This window comes from Bos mutus, unplaced genomic scaffold (genome assembly GCF_027580195.1).
Source record: "Bos mutus isolate GX-2022 unplaced genomic scaffold, NWIPB_WYAK_1.1 CTG937, whole genome shotgun sequence".
NCBI lineage: Eukaryota > Metazoa > Chordata > Mammalia > Artiodactyla > Bovidae > Bos > Bos mutus.
Window position 1 is genome coordinate 14315 of NW_027220412.1, and position 5872 is coordinate 20186.

The 5872-nt window shown below is 52.9% G+C and overlaps 1 pseudogene; it reads left to right on the forward strand.

Annotated features, from left to right (window-relative positions):
* The first annotated feature begins 3226 nt into the window (after window positions 1–3226).
* LOC138987172 (testis-specific Y-encoded protein 1-like) lies at window positions 3227–5431 on the forward strand (annotated as a pseudogene).
* The last annotated feature ends 441 nt before the right edge of the window (window positions 5432–5872 follow it).

A 5872-nucleotide genomic window follows, 5' to 3' on the forward strand; every position in this document is an offset into this window, starting at 1 on the left:
AGCATCAGAGTCTTTTCCAATGAGTCAACTCTTCGCATGAGGTGGCCAAAGGACTGGAATTTCAGCTTTAGCATCATTCTTCCAAAGAAATTCCAGGGCTGATTTCCTTCAGAATGGACTGGTTGGATCTCCTTGCAGTCCAAGGGACTCTCAAGAGTCTTCTCCAACACCACAGTTCAAAAGCGTCAATTTTTTGGCGCTCAGGCTTCTTCACAGTCCAACTCTCACATCCATACATGACTACAGGAAAAACCATAGCCTTGACTAGACGAAATTTTGTTGGCAATATAATGTCTCCGCTTTTGAATATGCTATTTAGGTTGGTCATAACTTTCCTTCCAAGGAGTAAGCGTCTTTTAATATCGTGGCTGCAGTCACCATCTGCAGTGATTTGGAGCCAAGAAAAATAATGTTTGCCTCTGTTTCCACTGTTTCTTCATCTATTTCCCATGAAGTGATGGGGCTGGAGGCCATGATCTTCGTTTTCTGAATGTTGAGCTTTAAGCCAGCTTTTTCACTCTCCACTTTTATTTTCATCAAGAGTCTTTTCAGTTTCTCTTCACTTTCTGCCACAAGGCTGGTGCCATCTGCATATCTGAGGTTATTAATATTTCTCCTGGCAATCTTGATTCCAGCTTGTGTTTCTTCCAGTCCAGCGTTTCTCATGATGTACTCTGCATGTAAGTTAAATAAACAGTGTGACGATATACAGCCTTCGCATATTCCTTTTCCTATTTGGAACCAGTCTGTTGTTCCATGTGCAGTTCTAACTGTTGCTTCCTGACCTGCATACACATTTCTCAAGAGGCAGATCAGGTGGTCTGGTATTCCCATCTCTTTCAGAATTTTCCACAGTTTATTGTGATCCACACACTTGTTCAAGACCCTGACAAACACTCCTGTGCCAATATCTTGTTCCCTGCACTGAACTAGGCTGGGTTCAGCACTTTCTGAAGTCCCCTGCAAATGCTCCTGAGCCAACATCCTGGTCCCTGCACTGAAGCAGACGGGGTCCTGCCCTTTTTGAAACCCCTGACAAACACTCCTGAGCCCACACATCAGAAACTGCACTGAACCAGGCCAGAAACTACACATGTTCAAGCCCCCGACCAACTGTTCTGGGCCTGCATCTGACTCAAAGGCTGGTTTCTGGTCTTATTTAAGCCCGCAGCAAGCAATCCTGAGCCCACAAATCGCTCCCTGTCCCTGATCTAAGGTGTGTGCTCCCCTTGTTCAATCCCCCAGGAAACACTACTGAGCCTGCATCTCACTCGCTGCCCTGAACAAGGGTGGGTCCCTCCAAAGTTGAAGCCATGACAAATACTGTTGTGCCAACATCCCAGTCCCTGCAACAAACCAGGCTGTTTCCTTCCCATATCAACCATGACAAACACTCCTAAGACCACATCTTGGTTCCTGCACTGATAGCGGCTGAGATCCTGGCCATATTTAAGCCCAGACAAACACTCCTGACCCCATTTCTCGCCCCTGAACTGAACTAGGCTGGGTCCTACACATGTTCAAGACCCTGACAAACACTCCTTGGCCTTCATCTGACTCTCAGGCTGATCTCCTTCACTACACTGAACTAGGCTGGGTCCAGCACTTGCTGAAACCCGTGGGAAACACTCCTGAGCCCATATCTGGGTCCCTTCTCTGAACCAGGCCAGGTCCTGCCCTTGTTCAAGCACTCAAAAAACACTCCTGAGCCCACATCTCGATCCCTGCACTGATCGCGGCTGGATCCACCCCTTGTTCATCCCAACAGACACTCCTGAGGCCACATCTCAGTCGCTCCAATGAACCAGGCTGGGTCCTGCCTTTGTTCAAGCCCCCAACAAACACTCTTGAGCCCACATCTCAGTTCTTGCACTGAATCAGGTGGGTCCTGTCCATGTTCAAGCTCTTTGTAGAATGCATATATCATATATCAGGACTATAGGATGGCTGGCTTAGCTTGGTCCTCTTGCTGCTTCAGGCCCCACAGGCTTGTGTGATAGGGCAGGCTGGGATGTGTTCTCACATGGAGAACAGTACCACTTTGAAAGGGCCTCAATAGGGTAAATGGCAGACGTGCATGTCTCCGACACCGGTGAGTCATGGAACTTATGGAGAACTGTCTTTAGAGTCTCCCTGGCAGGCATTCGAACAAGGTTCAGGGAGTTCCCTCATGCCAGCAGAGCGGGCCACATTTCTCCCTCTGTGCAAAGTGTGGCCAAGCCACCTCAGGCCTGTGCAGTGTTCACATCTGTCCAGCGAGGGAGGGAGGGTCACACGTCCAATTCTGCAGTTCAGCAGTGACCGCCCACTGTTGGTTCTCAAGGTTGAGAAAGCACTCTCCGAACGTATGGACTAAAACCGTCTAATCTCCCATTGCTGCAACTCAGTCAGGACCAGAAGGGCTTGCAAAGGATAAGCGTCTTTTCTGAGAGCTGCTGTCCAGAGAGTGGCAGACGGCAACAGCACTACTTAGAGAGACAGAGACACACAGACATCAGTGCCTGGTACACACACAGAAGGATTGTCCAAAACAGTGCTATGCCGGAAGCAAAGATAGAGAGACAAAGAGCGAGCTCTGCACCCTAAACCTCTGGTCTCCCTGAACAGTGGAGATCAACGGTAGCAAATGTTGGGGTTTTTCCCTACTCCCCTAGTATCAGGACAGCAACAGGCTCTCTGTCCCATGAAGAAAAGTATCCAGCCACTTGGCACCCCTGCATATCCTTTGGATAGTCAGGGAGAGCTCCCAGCTATTGCCGGTCCCAGGGGACACAGGAGGGTATTGTTTGGATTGTGGAGCAGGAACCCGTGGTTGGAATTTCCAGGGCCAGGTCAATGACAGCGCCTGGGGCTACCCCAGCCACATGCAAAACCCTCTACAATCCTGGTGCAGAATCTGGCCACGTCGGGACACTGGAGCACAGGAACCGTGGAAGATGCCCTCCAGTCTAGGGGCATGTCCATAAGGGTGCCGCCCACTACCCTCTCCGCCCTTGGTCTAGATTTGGGCAAGGAGCCTGTGCTTGGCTCACAGCCTAGGCTCCTGCCTGTTTTACGCTGATGTCCCAGGGCCCCCGTCACCCTGGCCTGGGCTGTCCGGCACCCCTTTCCTTGGCCTCACGCCACCCCCCCCAACACACCACCCCCACCTCCCGACCATCCCCCTCACTCCCCGCCCCCAAAGAGCTAGTGGGCCCCACAGGTTTACTGCAGCCTGGTCACCATTATGCACCATTGTCTGTGCTGTTATATCGTGTCCCTTCACATCTGCCCCAGCTTGGGCCAAGAGGAGCGTGTGAGGCGATCAAAGGAAGGCGGGGCGCCCCGGGACCCTTAGCTGTGAGCCCCAGTACTCAGGGAGAAGCCCCACCCCTCATCCCGACGACCTGCCATCCTGATGCTGTGCGCAGCTGGAACCTTGCAACCACCAGTTGTCACGCCAAGTGAAGAGGCCATCCTCTTTAGGGTGGAGGCAGTGCAAGACAGCCAGACCCTGGTGGACGGAGACGTGGCAGGGATTGGGCGGGAGTTCCGGCTGCTTGCAGAAGACATCATGGAAGAGGTGGAGGTTGTGGCAGATGAGGAGCAGAAACAGTGGTCCTCCCAGGAGCTGGAGGAGAAGACGGTGGAGGAGCAGGGCCAGGACAGGCCGGGAGGTCCGAGTGAGCACCAGGCGCTAGATGTCCTGAAGGCACTGGCCGCCCTGCAGGTGGAACTGAGCTCTGAGTGTGAGCAAAACCACAGGGCCTACCATCAGAGGAGGAAGCATCACTTGGCTTGGGGGAGTGCCATCATCCAGGGCATCCCTGGCTTCTGGGCCAAAACTGTATCCTTTCTGCTGCTCCTTTGGGTCCCTGCTGCTCATGAGGAGGAGGAGAAGGGGCAGGAGCAGGAGGGGGGGGGGGGCGAGGGCACAGGAAGGGCGCTGGAGGCCCCTGAAGAAAATGTGGTCCTGGGCAATTGGCAAGCTCAAAGGCCCAGCAGAGTAGGGTCTGGGCAGGGCTACAGATGTACGTGTTGCAGCCATGCCTTTGAGTGTCTCCTTCAGGCCTGCATCTGAGGAGGAGCAGCACCTGAGGCCTCCAAGTCAGGAATGACCAGAGATGGTACACAAGAGCAGCATCATCACACAGTTATTGCTGTAAATGGGGTGATCCTGGCATATAGCTGAGACATGGGAGTCAGTCATCACACACACACACACACACACACACACACACACACACACACACACACACACACACACACACACACACACACAAAACCCCTTTGCTTTCAAACACAGATTGTCACAGGACTGCAAATCTGACCATGTAAGCAGTGACATGCCACTACCCAGCATACACAGGTCTGGAGGAGAACAGTAGCGGTCAGAAACCAGTCCCTGCTTGGAGAATGCAGACCACCTCAGATGCACACACCACCACAAGGGGCCCAGAGCCATGAGCGTGTCTGATGGTATGGCAAAGCCTGATGACATCAGGGGTGGCCAGGTAACAGGCAGTACCCAGCTCCTTGCAGATGCCTTTTCCAATATCCTTGTTCCACCCCAGACTAGGACTGATGCTCCTGGCTCTTCTTGGCCTGGCATGTAGCTCCCTGAATGGCTCCTTGACCTAAAGCAGATTATGAGCCACCCTCAAGTTTCCGTCATGATCAGCGACCAAGATCAAGACTTTCTCGGCTACATGATCGACTTGAAGATCAGTGAGGAAGACTGAGAAAGGATGGGTATGGGACCTGGCAGGGAGTGGGAAGATCCTGTTAGCCATGTTCCTGTGCTGTGAGACTTTGGAGAGGAGTCCTGGAAGCTGTTAATGCCTGCCTGGGAGGCAAGCTGAGGCCCCTAGAAGTTTGCACCTTTTCCCTCCTCCCTACCCTGGCAGGTGCAGGTGCGGAGCCATCTGCAGTCCCGCTGCAAGCTGATCTTTTCCTTTCAGGACAACCCCTACTTCTTGAACACCATGATCATTAAGGAGTATTACCTTGACATCACTGGTAACACGTGGCTCCCAGGGTGATGAGTGTGGGTGTGCAAGCATGTAGATGATCCACCTGTGGAGTCCACCCCAGTCTCCCGTCTTTCCGCAGGGAACAGGGCATGTCATTCCAGTCCAGTCCCCTGGTTCTGGGACTTTGAATGGGCATCCCCCAGCCACAGTCTGGACACCAGGAGCCTTAATTTTCTCAACTGGCTGTCAGGCCACAATGGCCCAGAATTGAACACGATTGCTGATGTGGGGTTGCTTTGGGCCTGCACACAGGTGATGATTAATGTTGGAGTTCTTGGCTGCTCATGGGAGGGTTCAGGGCCTGGTCAGCCCTGGGTTGACCTTGCTCGTGTTGCCAGCAGCTCATCAGCAATGACATGTGGGACGATCCCCTGAAGTACTACCTCGGGGAGGATGATTCTTCCATCAGAGATAACTGACAGAAACACATGTGGTGAGGCGGTCAGGAGATAGGCCCTGAGAGACAGCCTTATCGTAGCTGGGACACTATCCTTTCCCAAATGGGGATGCTCAGGTTCATGCAAGCTGGCTGCAGAGCCAGAATTTGGGTTATGCATGTAGCAGGTGACTTGCTGAGACTGGGGGCATGGGGGACTCAGTGTGTCCGTGAGTGAAGTAAGTCTCCCTCAAGTCAGCTATGGTTGCAGCACAAGAGTCCTAGGTGATACCTAGGTGATACCCTATTCCACTAGAGTCCTAGAGGTAGGGTGAATTAAGTGTCTGTGTCAGAATCATCCGTCCCTGGGTCCTGCCATCCTCCAGCCTCCTGCTGCTCACTGAGTTTGAGATTAACTGGGCCCTTCACTCCCGCCCCTTACCCTGCGATGGCCTATCATTGAAAGTACATCCTCTTGGTGGTC